Source organism: Chenopodium album, chromosome 16, assembly GCF_948465745.1.
Source record: "Chenopodium album chromosome 16, dcCheAlbu1.1, whole genome shotgun sequence".
In the NCBI taxonomy this organism is placed as follows: domain Eukaryota; kingdom Viridiplantae; phylum Streptophyta; class Magnoliopsida; order Caryophyllales; family Amaranthaceae; genus Chenopodium; species Chenopodium album.
Window position 1 is genome coordinate 27,335,240 of NC_137849.1, and position 16,265 is coordinate 27,351,504.

The following is a 16,265-nucleotide window of genomic DNA, read 5'->3' on the forward strand; positions in this document are numbered from 1 at the left end:
TATGTTTTCTCAACAACAACAAATTTATGGTGCGGAAGTTAACCGTGGGAACATTACTCCCCCGGTTAACTATCCGTACTTCCCGCCCCAACAAGATCCTAACTACCCCCATGTCCATCCCAACCACCCCTTCGAACTCACTTTGCCCGATAACTTCACCCCTCTTGATCCTTGGCAACAAGATCTTTTCAAGGGGCATTATGGGTGGCCCGAGGGGTACACCGGAGGATGGGAGCCTTACCCTCATCCCTTCGATGACCCCGAGCGCAACAAGGACCCCGATGGGGCCGGGCCGAGTGGGAGTGGTGGTGGTGATGGTAGTAGTTATTAGTTCCCTTTGGCTTTTCATGCTTTTTGCCTCCATCCCCTATATTTTTGATGCATGTTTTGTTTTGATTGGGATGTTGAGATGTATTTTTATCTAGATTGGGGGAACTAATAATTTGCTTGGTGACCAATTTTGTTGTTGTGTACATACCTTAGTTGTTTGCATGATTATTTTTATTCCTCTTGTTTGATTTCCTCATTTTCTTGATCTCTAGGCTACCTTCCTTGTAGCTAGCTTGTTTGCCCTATTTGCTTGGATGCTTGTTGTTTGTGATGATATTTCGCTTGGCATGTTGTTGTTGATGATCCCTAATATCCAAATCCCCTTAATCCAAAACCCTTTGATCCAAATCCCTTGAATCCAAATCTTGTAGTTTAGTGTAGTTCTTTAGTTAGTTTAAACTTTCTTGCTTTCTTAGTTTCATTTCTTTTATTCTTTCTATTCTTTGATTAGTTTAGCTTTTATTTTCTTTGGTTGTATATACTTTTTGTTTGGATTAGTTTCATTTTATTTGTTGTTTTCTTTTCTTTGTTTTGAAGTTACTAACCATTTTCTTTGTTCATAGTTTCTTTTATTTCTTTTTCTCACTTGGTTCCTTGAAGAGCTTATGGATATGGAATGCTACGAGGTGGTTTCTAATCGCTTCGTTTATTTTTGCTAAGCTTGGAAGCCCGGTGAGACCTTTCTTATTTTCTCTTTATTTTCCTTGGTTGCATAGAATAGGTCTAGTTTAGGAGAAGTTGAATGGTTCGAGGATGGATGCTTGTTAACACGTAATGTGTTTGGGATCGATGACATTGATGTCGATCGATCACTTGTTTGTTGATTGGGAATTTTATGTGTTTAACTTGCTTTCTAGTCCATTGCATGTTATTTCTCCTATATTTCCTTTTCTATGTCTCCATTTCTTTTCTTTTATTTTCTTTTATTTTACTTTTTCTTTTACTTTCCTTTATTTTTCTTTTCATTTTTGATGTGATTTTGAGGCTTTATTTTTCATTTTTCTTATGAAATGAATTTTGTACATTGGACTTGTCTTTTGCATGATTTTCTTCCTAAGTTATAAAGGTATGCACGGTTTGGGACTATGTTCGGTTGACTCTAGGATAGGTGTATGCTAGGGTAGTTGGTTTGAACTAGGAGGATCATGAAGCCGGATTCTACTTGTTTGTGGCATGTTGGTAGTTGCTCCCTATTGTCAATTTGACACCACTAGTGAGTTTTTGCCACAACCTTGTGAGGTTACTTGTTTTTCTAGCCTTCAACATTACTTGTATGAGCGGCGTGGATCCTTAACTATGCAAACCTAATCTAATAAAGCTTGATGTATGATTCTCAAACCCGAGACCGAATTGTCTAGGAAGGACAAAGGCACATTTTTCGGGGTGGTATTTTTCATTTTTTGTTATATTTTGTTATTTTCTTTATTTTTGGGTTTACATTTGCCTTCTTGCAACCATTTGAGCCTTATCCCTTCTTTTCAAGCCACATCTTTAGTTATTTGACCTTTTGTTTCATTTTCTACGCTTGCTTGGTTTTTGTGAAGCAATATGTTCATTTGAGATGGAGTTTGTGGTGGATAAGTTGGATATTTGGTTTCTAAGAATGCAAGTTTGTGTTATCATTTTCTTTGTGAATAATGGCAAATATTTGTGAAAAGCCGTCCTACTTCATAAAAGGCATGGACTAATAAGTTGCATATAGAAAAAGCCGTCCGAATTAAATAAAAGGCAAGGACATTGCAAATTCGTAAAAATAAAAAAACGCAAAACAAAAATCGAAAACGTGAAAAATTCAAAAATATTTTGATGTATTCTTTTCTCCTTCTAAGCATTGAGGACAATGCTTCATTTTAGCTTGGGGGAGAAGCGTGTACGCTTTTTGTATATATTTTTGTGAGTATAGCTTCAAGTAAGCTTGGGGGTGTTGTTTTTGTTTGGTAATTTCTTGATTGTGGTGTTAAGGATTGATCACCCTTTTGCTTCACTTTTTAGGAAAATCACCAAATTTTTAAATTTTAGCCTACCTTCACCCTTTATGCCTTACGTTACAACCTTGGGAAAAGACCTTTTGACCTAGATAGTTGAGTCAATATTCGGGGGAGGGCATCATGGGTCATTGCCTAAGGAAAGGGGATGCATAGTCAAGATTGTCGAGTAGCCTAAAAATAATTCTTTTTCCGGTTCCTTCGAGGAATCATTGGGACACTCACTAAGGGGAGATTTGAGACTAGTGGGGAGAACGCGGTAAGATTGTTTGGGATGAACGTGGAATGTGATGACTAGTTCCTATGCCTAGCATACCCTATGTTTCAATCAACCTTAGATATCTTGAAAAGTGCATACCTTAACTACTTGAGAAAGATTGTCATTCATTTGCATTATAGTCTTTATGTTGGTTCATTTCGCAAAGGTTTGTTTTCATTTTATTTTCCTTTCTTTTTATGGTTTGCCTCATTGATGTTTGGTGGAGAGTTATGGGTCAAACTCTTAGGATACCCTTACGAGACCTCACTCGTCCTCATAGGCGACTTTGGGGTTTAAAGGGCTTGTTGCAGCTAAAAGCAACCGTGATTCCTACGACAGTGAGTTTTAGTGTATATTCTTATCTTGAGTCTTTTTCTTTTTCTTTTTCAATAAAATTTTCATCCTTTATCTTTCTTGCTTTGTTTTGCTCGAGGACGAGCAAAAGTTTAGCTTGGGGGAATTTGATGAGTGACATTTATGTCACTCATTTGGTCCCTTTTTGGATGAATTTTATTTCATTTTATTACTCTTTTCTTTAGTTTTCCTTAATTTTATTCTAGTTTTCTTCATTTCATGCTTTTTGTAGTTAGTTTCTCTATTTTATGCATTTTTCTAGTTTACTTGCTATTTTTCCCTTTTACTTGCTTTATATCCTTTGATTGTAGGTTGTGATTGATTGTCCAAGAATTCCCGAGCTTCCTTTCTATGATCTTTCATTGTTTTCATGCCTAAAGATTGTGCAAGAAGCTTCAAGTCAAAGGTGGATCCAAGGGGCATGCTTCAAGGCTTTGTATATGCCTTTCTCATGGCTTATACTCTTCAAGAAATTCAAGAAAGTTTCTGCCTACTTTGTCCTCCATCATCATCATATAGGATGTGTGCACCGCTTGAGCTAGGACGAAGAGAAGAAGGGGGAAAGACCCAGCTAGGTGCGGGCGCACCCAGGGAGTGTGCGGCCGCAAATTGGTCGGGTGCGGCCGCACACCTGGTGCGTGCGGGCGCACCAATCTGGGTGTGTTTCCCATGCGCGCCACTCTCTCTCCTCCAAGCGCCCGCACCGACGTGGGTCTATTTTTGGGCGTCAATACCGACCTCCTCTTTGTATATATAGTTATTTCTTTCTATTTTTAGAGAGAAGCTTTTTAGATTGGATTTCATAGTTAGTTTTTGATAGAATTTTAGAGAGAGAAACTCAAAGAAACTAATGGTTTTTGGTGATTGTTCAAGAATTCTTCATTGTAATTGATCTTTAGATCAAAGTTTTGTAAGGATCTTCTTCTTGATTTCAATTCAAGTTTAATTTTAGTTGATTTCAATTGTTTTCCATGTTATTGTTGATTGATTGAAGCTTGTTTGATGATTGATTGTAGTTTTATTGATTTTTGATTGATTGATTGATTTGATCTTTGATTTCAAATATGTTGATGATGAAATTGATGATTAGTGTAGCTTTGATCTTGATTTCCATGGCTAGTGAGTAGTTTTCTAGCTAGGGAAATGGTGAAGCATGTTTGAGTGATGGATTAGAGTAATTTGGGGATAATTGATGGAGTTGATGATCGATATGATTAAATTTGGTTGATAATTAATGTGCATGTGTGTGATTGATTGAAGTTTGGCCATCTTTGATTATTGCACTAGATTGCATTGTGAGCTTGCTATGATACGGACCATTGATTAGTAACTTGCAATTTCACGATTGAGGTGCTTTGTGACGTTCCCTAGGTAGTGTTTAGCGTAGTTGACGCTAGTTAGACCTCTAGGTGAACTATCTTGGTATGCTCTTTTGGATACATGATTGATCTTCCTTCATATCACTTGACTTAGTCGGTTTGACCTCCCAAATTAACATTTTCCATTACAATTACATGTGGATCCATTGCCCTAGTGTCTTTTAGATTGATTTCATACAAGTTCTTGCATCATTTAGCTCTAGCTCTAGTTTCCTTCATAAACCCCCTTACTTGACTTCGAAATAGCTTGACTTAGGCATTGTGCATTCGACCTCCATTCCCTTGGGTTCGACCTTGACTTACCACTATACTTAATAGGGGTTTGTTGAGTTACAAATTTTGTTTGATTGGGTGGGGTGGTAGCCCAACGACCTACCGTTCTTCATCCCATCAAGTAACAACTAATATAGGGGTGAGTGTTTAGGACAAGAGGGTTAAGAGTACACAAGTTCACAAAGTTTCTGCCAGAGTTTCGGGTTAATTTCTGTCTATTTAAGCCTCGTATTAAGCCTCTATTTATTGGGTATGGATGCATTTAGGGTTTCGAGTGTTCTGCCGCAGCAGGTTTCGCGCGCATCTGAATGGGTTGCGCGCGACATCCCAGCGCAAGAGATTTAGATGCACTACTAAGGGCAGCGCAACTTGATGTCTTGCGCGCAATATTATGGTAAGATTCGATTTTATATTTTTATGAAATTCTGAATCTTCCGCAAGTGATCACTACAGGTTACACTGGGTGTCAGGCGCAACCTTGTAAATTGCGCGTGCCAGACCAGCGCGACTCATTGAGATGCGCGCGGAATTTTCTGCGGAAGCTTTAATTTTTAACCTAGGAGTCTCTAAATCCATCAAAATTAGGCTTTAACCTCGGGCTTAAGCCTAATTATGATCGGGTTTAACTTTTGGACTTTAATTCATTCTGTTTTGGGTTAGGTTAGATATTTTGTATTTTTGTGGCTCAATTAGTTGTCCATAAGCATTCTTCACGTTGATCCAACACAAAGATGGTTTTATTTATCGTCATAGCACTTCATGTCGGGATAGGAAGCCAAAAGTAGATGTCTACAGCATGTGTGTTTGGGAAACCATTTTCAAAAAACAAGGGATAACAAACACTTACGAAAAACAAAAAAATGAAGAGGAAAATAGAAAGAGCAGACGATTACCTTATATGAAAAGTACTGTTGAGACTTTTTGGGCCGGCTGTAGCACAGGCAAATCAAACGCTAGCGGCAGCAAATAAATTCTCTAAGAAAGTCAAAGATTCTCTCAAATGATTTTCGTGAATATGCAAAAATGAGGGGTAAAAGCCATATTTATAGAGGGGTAAATTCAGGGGCAATCCCTTAATTACCTCATAAGGTAAACAGTAAAACTGATTCACCAATACTTGAGTAACAAGTGTCACAAATGCCACATGGCGCGCCACGTCACATTTGTGAGGGGAAAATGTTTTGGGTAAAATTACCCTGGCCACGTGGCGCGCAATCTTCCAAGATGCACGCGAGTGGCGCGCGCGACTGACTGTCATGTGCGAGCCAGCTGCTGGTGTAATGTCGCAAATTAATTTTTTCTTTTTCTTTTTTTTCAGATTTCGTTCATGACGCGCTTACGAATTGTTGATCAGCCACAAAATCTTGAGGCTAACGGAGTGAGAACGTTCTCTGGTTGTCGCATTCTTTACAAACATAAGAATGAGGAAAAATGGACGTCTTTTTTCTGTCATGGGGTTCCTTACATACGCTTTGTGCTTCCTTGGTGGAATATACGTAGTATGATTGGGAATAGTTTTAATTGTCCCTACAATAGTCTTTTAAGCCTCTCTAGTACTACTTACATCTTTCCTTGCAGGGTGATGAGACAGTATGGGATGCAACAAATTAATCACCCACAGGATTGTGATGCCCCTAAAGATATGAATTTTAAACCTGAAAGGATTCCTCATTGGATGGAATATTGGTCTAGTCTTCCTAAGTGGATGGTGCAAAATCCCACGGTGAGCATAGTACTATCCTCCTTTTACAAAGCTTGGATGAATGCGGTGGACAAAGGAGAGTTAAATAAGGCTCGTCAACAAAATCAAGCCGCCTCGGCTTGCAATCCACCCAAGCCTTCGATGCATTCGGCCACTACTACTCCTCCGAATGGCCAAAACAAAGAAGTGAGAAGAAAGTTGGACTTCTCCCCATTACCTAAGGCTCGTTCAAGGGAACCTAAAAGGAAGGCTCCTCCTAAACCCGAGCAACAAGGCATGAAGATTAAGGAACGTTCATCAAATCCTCACAAGAAGGCTTCACCAAATACTAAGGACAAGGGAAAGAGAGTTGAAAGGGCTCCTATTCCTAAATTGAAGAACAACGTTTGGGTCAAAAAGAAGAGCAAAGGGGAAAGCTCTAAGGTTGCTCAGAGTACTGCAATGGAAACTACTCCTCCTTCAACTGTGACGATTGAGGATATAGGAAAACCTTAGAGTGTTACACAATAATAATAGTTTAACAATTTTATTTTTTTTTGAATAAAGTGTAATCAGTACAATGTTTTTTTCGAATTACTTATTATCTAGTTCTTTGATGTCTTTTGAATTTTGTTTGGAATAAAAATGAGCTCTTTTTTTTCATGTGACCGAATCATAAAGACTGCCTACGTATTCGTATTACGAAATCAGGTCTTTGCGTAGTTCTTTGAAAAAAGAGATTTTTTTTTCAAAAAAAATTTCTTTAATCCTACTTGTAGAAATTTAATGAAAAATTAATTAAACTTTGTTTAATAACTTAAATCAAAGTTCAATTTTGTTGTTTTCCGAGTATACATAATATTTGAAAACGCCCTTATTTATCGCTAGTAAAAATCAAAATTTTATTCAAGTGTAAAATTCTGGGTTCGTAGTTTGTCATCAGGTGGCGCGCGCAACTGATTTTGTTCCGCGTGACATCCGCGCGCAACTAATTTAATTGCGCCACAACACTTGTGCTACGAGCGTTAAATTTTTTTTTTAATCATTATTACACCCCCAAGTGTGAAGAGTTTTTTCGTGATGCTCGAAAAAATCTGAACACTTTGAACGTTATATGTTTTTTTATTACCCCCCCCCCCCCCCAAGTGTTATGAGTTTTACCGTGTGAATCGGTAAAGTGCATAACACTTAGAATCTTTATTTGAATGCTAAGAGACATGATTGTTAATTATGAATGAACAAATTTATCCGGATTTTTATATGTAATACTTTTTAAGTTGATCAATGTTAATTAACTAACGGATTTTATCACCACCAATATCCATTAATCAAACGGCTCCTCCTGATAGAATTTCAATTACGTAGTATGGCCCTATCCAATTAGGTTTGAATTTCCCTCTTGGATCGGTTGGTGGACCTCTAACCTCTTTAAGTACAAAGTCACCTTCTTTAATATTACGAGGTCGTACCCTTTTGTTAAAGTGTTGCGCGATGCGTCGTTGGTAGATTTGTACATGATGCAAAGCTTTTAATCGTCGTCCACCAAGAATAAAAGCTCTTCATACCTTGCTCGTACCCATTCAGCTTCCGATAGCTTACTTTCGAGTACGATGCGTAGGGATGGTATTTCTAGTTCAACTGGTTAAACTGCGTCCATGCCGAAAACTAAGGAGTATGGAGTTACTCCTATTGATGTTTGTATGGATGTTCTATAACCCCATAGGGCGAAGTGTAGTTTTTTCGGCCAGTCCTTATAGTTTTCTAGCATTTTCTTAATGATGACTGTTATGTTTTTATTTGTCGATTCTAATGCTCCGTTCATTTGGGGTCTATATGGAGACGAATGATGATGTTTTACTTTATAACGAGCTAAGAGGGTCTAAACTTCTGCTTTGAATTGAGATCCCTGGTCACTAATTAGTTCATGTTGAACTCCATATCTACAAAATAAGTTTCGTTCGAGAAACTTTGCGACATGTTTAGAAGTGATATTAATTTAAGAAGAGGCCTCGATCCACTTAGTAAAATAATCGATGGCTACTAGTATGTACTCGTGTCCTCCGGCTCATGTTGGAGAAACTTTACCAATTATGTCAATTCCCCAAGTTGAAAAGGGCCAAGGGAAGTAAGATTATATAGTTCGGATGTTGGGAGATGTTGTAAATTAGAGAACATTTGTCATTCTGGACATTTCCTGACATGTTGTATGCAATCATGTTCCATGGTGGACCAAAAGTACCCTTGTCGTGAGATTATTGTAGCAAGCATTTTCCATTCATGTGAGGTCCACAAACACCTTTGTGAGTATTCTCTATAAGGCGCGTGTATTCAGGATGGTCTATAAACAATAAGCTTTAACCATTGGGTCCGTTTTTGCATAATTGACCATTTAATAAACCATATTGGGCTGCGGTGTTCTCAAAGCTTGTTGGTCTTTTGATGAAGTATTTGTAGGATATGTGCCATGAGTAATGTATTGGAGTATATGATCATACCAAGGACTTTCTCCTTCGATTTCATTTATTTCCTCTATGACGTTGTAATAAGCTGGTTCACTTCTTCTATCAATGCATAATGGCATCATATTTAAGTGATTTGGAATGTTGATCATTGAGGCTAATTTTGCTAGCGCATCAGCAAATTGATTCTCGTCTCTTGGGAGATATTTAAAGTCAATATAATTAAAATGCTCGATGAGTTGCTCTACGTGTGCTTGGTATAATATCATTGTGGAGTTTTTAATTTTCCATTTTTTTAGTATATGATTTATTATCAAACTTAATCTCCACATACCTCTAATTTTTGCACACCTATGCTAGCTGCTGCTTCTAATCCAATAATGCACGCTTCACATTCCGCGGCATTATTAGTAGCCTCAAAGTCTAGATTGACAGGAATTGGAGTATGTGCTCCCTCTGGACTTATGAGCAACACTCCTACACCACATCCTTTTTTATTGGACGCGCCGTCGAAATACATTACCCATTTGTCATCTTGTGTCATGAGAATCTCTTCATCCAGAAGATGACTAGTTTCTGCATGGCTTGTTTGAATAGAATGTTGAGGCAGAAAATCGGATATTACTTTTCCTTTTATTAATTTTTCAAGAATGTATTTTAGTTCGAATTCGGCTAACATTACCAACCATTTAGATATTCTTCCTTGTATGGGTGGTTGTTCAAACAAATACTTTGTCGGATTTTATTGTGAAATCACGTGAGTGGTGTGGGGTAGCATATAATGTTGTAGTTTCTTCGTTGCCCACACCAATGCTAAATTTGTTTCTTCCAAGGTGTTATATTTTGTTTCATATTAGATGAATTTTTTGCTTATATAATATATTGCACACTCTACTTTTTCTACCTCTTGTGTTAACATAAATCCTGTGGTTGTATCTGTAGTGGTGATGTATAGCCTAAGAGGTAGTTTGGGTATTGGTGGTGCTAAAACTGGTGGACTTTTGAGATAATATTTGATTTTCTCAAAGGCCTCTTGGCATTGATCGTCCCATTCATGTTTTTCTTCTTTTTTCAATTTTTTAAATATTGGCTGACAAGTCATTGTCAACTTATTGATAAATCGATTAATGTACTGCAATTTGCCAAGGAACCCCCTAATTTCTTCAACTGTTTGAGGGGGAGGCATGTCAACGATTGCCTTCATTTTAGAGGGATCAATCTCAATACCACGTGTGCTTACTACGTATCCGAGTAACTTGCCGGAAGTTACTCCGAAGGCGCATTTTTGTGGATTCAATCGCATTTTATATTCTTTTATGCGAGTGAAGAATTTGTGTAAAGCTTTTATATGTCCTATTCTATCTTTAGATTTCAGGATCATGTCATCCACATATACTTCTATTTCTTTATGCATCATATCATGCAAGAGAGTCGTAGCCGTCCTTTGGTACGTAGCTCCTGCATTTTTTAGACCAAATGGCATGACTGTATAGCAATACATACCCCAAGGGGTAATAAAGCATGTCTTTTCTTCGTCTTCTTTTGCCATTAGAATTTGGTTGTAACCTGCGTATCCATCCATAAAGGATAACATCGCATGTTCAACCGTGTTATCTACCAATATGTCAATATGAGGTAGAGGAAAATCGTCTTTAGGGCTAGCCTTGTTGAGGTCCCTAAAGTCGACACACATGCGAACTCGTCCATCCTTCTTAGGGATTGGGACGATGTTTGCTACCCATTCTGGGTAATTACATACGCGAATGAAACCAGCGTCTAATTGTTTTTGTACCTCCACTTTTATTTTCAAGGCGACATTAGGTTTCATTCATCGAAGTTTTTGTTTTACTAGTTAGAGGTAGGGTTTAAGGGAATGGTGTGTTCTGCGATTTCCCTATCTATTCCAGACATGTCCTTGTATGACCAAGCGAACACGTCTTCGAATTCTTTAAGCGTCGATATGAGGATCAATCGCTCTTCTGGATTTATTGTTAAGCCAATTTTGACTTCTTTCTTATTTTCGTTAGTTCCTATATTGACTATTTCAGTTTCTTCAATTACAGGATTCTTTTGTTCTCGTTCATTCATTAATTCAACCATTTTATTAATGTTATCATCTTCATTAGATTGATTATTATAGCATTCAAAAGATTCAAGAGAAGGCATATACTCGGAAATAGAGCTCATATTATTGAAATCAAAAGAAAGTACATCGAGAGGAGAATCGTTTTTGGGATCCTCATCCTTAGAACTAGAAAATAAAGACTCACTAATGGCCACAAGGCCTAAATTTTTAGCTTCCTTAAAATCTAGACTAGACTCATCGTCAGATTCTTCGAACATCTTCCCTTCGCCTATAGTGATCTCCAGCTTGTCACCTTCATGGTTAATCCACTTGAAAGTCTTTCTCCATCCATGCTCGAACGTTTTGTTAAAAGGGGTGATCAACGAGTTTGGGTCAAAAGCTTCATCTTGGATGGCATTTTGATTAGTCATTGTAGCAACATGGTTTTGCTCTAGTCCGAATAGCAAGTTAAATGCTTGCCTATCATAGCACCCTGGAGTTTGGTGTTTTGACTGAACGATTTCGAAGTCGTCATTCAAGAAGTAGCAATCATGGAATATTTTGAATCCATGCTTCTTGATACCTTCTAGAACTAGTGGTTCTAGAAAGTCATAGCATGGGTAATCTTCTCCCTCCCTAACAAATTGTCCATTGAGGATTTGATTGTAGGATGGGAGTAAAGAGATTATCCCTTTCTTGTTATTGTCTCTACGTGCTTTAATCATAGCATCGTGAGCCTTGAGTTCTTCTTTGGTTGGCTTATATCCAAATCCAAAAGAAAAGCTTTTCTTCGAGATAGGAAGTAAAAGAGATTTCTTTATTCCTATTCCCAAAGGCATCCCAGGAAAGTAACTACTCTTGAATAAGATGTTGTTTACTATTGGTGTGGAATATGGATCACGCTTGAATGGTTCTTCAAGTCTTTCCTCCATTTCTAGTGTGCAAATTGCCTCCGCTGCGAATCCCCACATGTCCTCTTCATCATTATCATGGGTTATTTCTAAAAGTGATTGATCATTTATTGCTATTTTAAGAGGAGAAGCATGTATAGTCATAGGAATACCATGATAGTTCAACCTAATAATTTGGAGGAGCGAAGACGGTATTGCTCCAAGCTCATGTATCCAAGGACGTCCAAGAAGAAGGTTTAATGTAGGTTTAATGTCCATGACATGGAATTCAACCATCTTTTGTATTGGGCCTGTGGTAATTGGTAGCTTAACAGTCCCACACACCGATCTCCTTGAATTGTCATAGGCCCTAATGCTTTGTGTAGTTGATTGAAAGTCTTTTTCTTGATTAAGGCATAAATATTTCGCAGTTCGTAATGGGCATACATTTACGGCAGACCCATTGTCAACTAAAGTAAGAGGGATGTTGTAACCTTTGCACCTCAGAGTTATATATACTGCATTGTTATGGGTAGTGTCTTTTGAAGGGAAATCATCACTAGTAAAGGTGATTGATTTTTCGGAATTTTCCCTAGTAAGCAAGCTAACGAGATCTTGTGGAGTTGTGTTCGTACTCACAGAAAAAGCAGTTAGAGCATTCATAAGAGAATTCCTATGTTCTTTAGAAGTACTTAGGAGTTCCCAAATGCTAACATTCGCCTTTAGATTGGAGAAGTTGTTTAACTAATGGATCTTCCACCTCAGGTGGACGTGGTACTGGATTTTGAACTTGATTTTGAGTGGTTAAAGATCCATTTGGTTGTGTTTGATCAACTCGCCCAGAAACGAGTTAGATGAACTATCTCATTTGGGTTAGTTGTAGGACTCGCCCAGAACATGTGTTGTGCTTGATGTCATTGTTCATCTAAGGAGAGATTTTATAAATCTTGTGATTTCACCAAGAAATGATCCCAATCAAGCGCTCCACTTGTTTCGTTTTGGAGACAAGGTGGGGGTAGGACAGCGGCATACTTTGAGACATATAAGTCTTGGAAGTCATCGTCCCATAACCCACACACTTCATTAGTTGCCCCTATGAGTGTTGTGGTTAGAGGCTTCCCTATAGGAGTGATATAATTCAAAGGATTGAATGTATCGCTTCCCATATTATCCTCATCAATGTGAAATGTTCCCAATTAGGATATTTTGTTGTTGGGTTTAGGCGTGGGAATTTTCCCATCGTCTACTTGGTCTTGAATTTTGTGCTTTAGGACAAAGCAACGTTCAGGATCATGTCCAACACCTCTATGATAAGCACTATAGGCATTCCCATCCCATTGAGAGTTTCTTTTTTCTAGAGGAGTGGGTGGCGTTGGCCCTGTTGGTGTGAGCAATCCTTTTTCGTTTAGTTTTTCTAGCAATTTTTTATAGCTCACAGGAAATTGTCTAAACTTTCTATCTCTTACCCATGTTTTCCGAGGGTCATTATATCGCATTGTGCTATTATATTGCATGGAAGTCGCAAATACATCAATAGAGGATGAAGTGTTATCATTCCCCTTTTTATAGTTGTTCTTAGGTTGATGATGATGAGGCTTGTTTGCCTTTTATTTAGCAAGATCATCTTCAATCCTAGTAGCTACATAATAGACCTTTTGAAAAGTGTCTAAACCAGGGTAGCACAGATGTTTGTTGTACTTTTCATGAAAATTGTTAATGAACTTTTGTACCAACTCGAGTTCAAGTGGCCTTTGGGTAAGGTGAGCCGCCTTTTCTCGCCATCTACCATAGAAAGCAAGGAAACCTTCGTCATCGCCTTGCCTAAGCATTTCAAGTTCACGCTAAGTTGATTGGAACTCTACGTTACTCTCATATTGGATGATGAAAGCCGAAACTACATCTTCCCATGATGTCTTGAACTTAGAATCTAGCCCATAGTACCACTCTCTCACGGCTGGGTCTAGAGATAAAGGGAAAGTCAAATCATAAAGCTTAGGAACTACTCCCTTTAAAGCCATGGTGCCAGTAAAACTTATTAAATGATTTTTTGGATTATTGGTCACGTTGAATATTGGCAAGTCCGTAGCTACGAACGTTTCTGGTAAAGTGAGTCATGTAGGGAGAAGCAAACTTTTCTTCATCGAAGTACTTGTTCCCCATTATGGAACGAAGAACAAGCTTCTCCAACGACTTCTCTTTTATGGATAGTTCATCCATATTTTGTTGTAAAGCCAAAGCTTCGGCATTTTTCTTTTCAGCTTTTTCAAGTTTCTTAATTCTTCTCTCGTCGGCCTCTTGAACCTTTTCCTCTCTTAAGCGAACAATCTCTTCTTGGAGTTGCTCTATTGCTTACATGGTTGTTTGACTAGAGTAAGTTGTTGAGGGAAGGTGGTTTAAAAGGGGTGAATTGTTTGATGGTAAACGTAGAATGCGAGTGCCTGGGAGTCTTCGTTCCCAAGCTTGGAAACCGGCCCAAAAGTAAGTACGAAAGGTTAAGGAAATCGATACGCTTGTTTAGAAGACAAAAAGAAGAAAAAAGAAAAAAGGGAAAAGATGCAAGATGCATTCGAATGGATAACATTGCCTATAAACAATTCATTAATAATGATCTTGTTTGTACGAGTAAATTGTTCTTGAGGAATCAAAAAGTTCTCGTAACAGTAGGCACGCGCAAGTAACCAGGTTGTGCACGGAAGGCGCGCGCATCCCTGGATCTTGTGCTGGTCGTGGTCACGCAACTGATTGAGTTGCGCGCGCCACTTGCTAGCGCGATTTTTTTTCGAGCAGTTTTTTTTTTTTTTTTTGTGTCATCATTTTTTTTAAAACGATTTTTTTTTTATGATACCCTTTGAATGCAACTAAAAATTACGAAGGGAAAACTTCGCAATTGGGAGCCTAACCAAAACTAAAAAGGCTATCCTAAAACACGTCGCACATAGTCATGTAATCACATAAGCATACCATAAGCTATGATTCACATAATGCCTTTCTAGGGTTGAAAGCTTGGATGTCAAATGATACCATATCTTAAGGAACGATGCGCAAATCAATCACTCAACGTGTTGACCCATGACATAGCCCTCCCAACATTTTGTTGGTGATATGGGTGGGATGATTGTTACTGATTTTAGGATAGAAGCCTAATGTTGGCACCCCCTAGTCAATGAGCCAATCCCTAAACGTTATGGTGTGCTATGATTATGCATGATGCAATGTTGCTTTTTTGGTTTTCCCTTTTGTGAAAACGGAAGATATTATGCGTTCAAGTCTCGCTCTCTAACTAGAGATTATCAAAGTTAATTCTCGTCACAACCCATAGGCAACCTAGTGTTGGAAACCTTGGACCATAACTAAAAATTAATCTTGTAACCTCTAAGTCCCCAGTGGAATCGCCACTGTAAGGAGGGTGTGCCCATCATAGGGGATCCTTCTCCTTATATACCCATGGCCCTTTAAAAGCCTAGGACTTTACACTTGTTAGGGTGTATTAGGATTTGAATTCCTGACTATTTGGGGGACCTTGAATTAGAGTTGATCCCATCATTACGCTTTTTTATAAGAAACAAGTAAGGAGTCGCCAATGAGTTTTAGGAAAACTCATAAACCTCGTTCATGCCTTTCTCCCAAGTAGAGTTCAAGGGATATTTAGCACGAATCGTAAGTTTACCTATGCCCAAATTGGTCTACGTGTACCAGAAATGAGTTAGGGAGCAAGGGTACTAAAATAACGTACCCTTTAGGGGGGAATCGTTATCCTAGCCCTAGTGCGGCCTCTACTAGCTCATCCTTTTTCACAATTTCATCACCAAAAAATATATGGAACGTGATACCTAGAAACTAAGTTAGTTGATTTTATTTAAAAGCATTAATCACGTAAGAATTACTTTGCAAAAGTCGTTATTCTTATTTAATCAATATTCATGAAAAGAACAAGAAATAAATAATATTCGCCTTGTCTTACGTGATCAAACAACAATTAATTATTCAATTCTATTCTTTATTTAACGCAAGATACTATGTGAAATTAATTAATTAAAAGTTTGTTTAAAGTGGTCAAACAACACTAATTAATCAATTAAAGGTTTATTCAAACAAAAAGAAAAGATGATTGATCTAAGTGCTCGGGAATTTACCACTTCTCCTTGCTAGATCTTCATTTAGAACACTTATGGACTCCTTGTTCGGGAACCTCCACCGTAATAACAAGTAATAAAGGGGTGAGTGTTTAGGAAAAGAGGGTTAAGAGTACACAAGTTCACAAAATTTCTGCCAGAGTTTCGGGTTAATTACTGTCTGTTTAAGCCTCGTATCAAGCCTCTATTTATAGGGAATGGATGCATTTAGGGTTTCGAGTGTTCTGCCGCAGCAGGTGTCGCGCGCATCTGAATAGGTTGCTCGGGACAGCCCAGCGCAAGTGATTTAGATGCGCTGCTAAGGGCAGCGCAACTGGATGTCTTGCGTGTGGTATTAGGGTAAGATTTGATTTTATATTTTTATGAAATTCTAAATCTTCCGCAAGCGCATCACTACAGGTTGCGTTGGGTGTCACGCACAACTGCGTGCAACCTTGTGAGTTGCGCGCGCCAGACC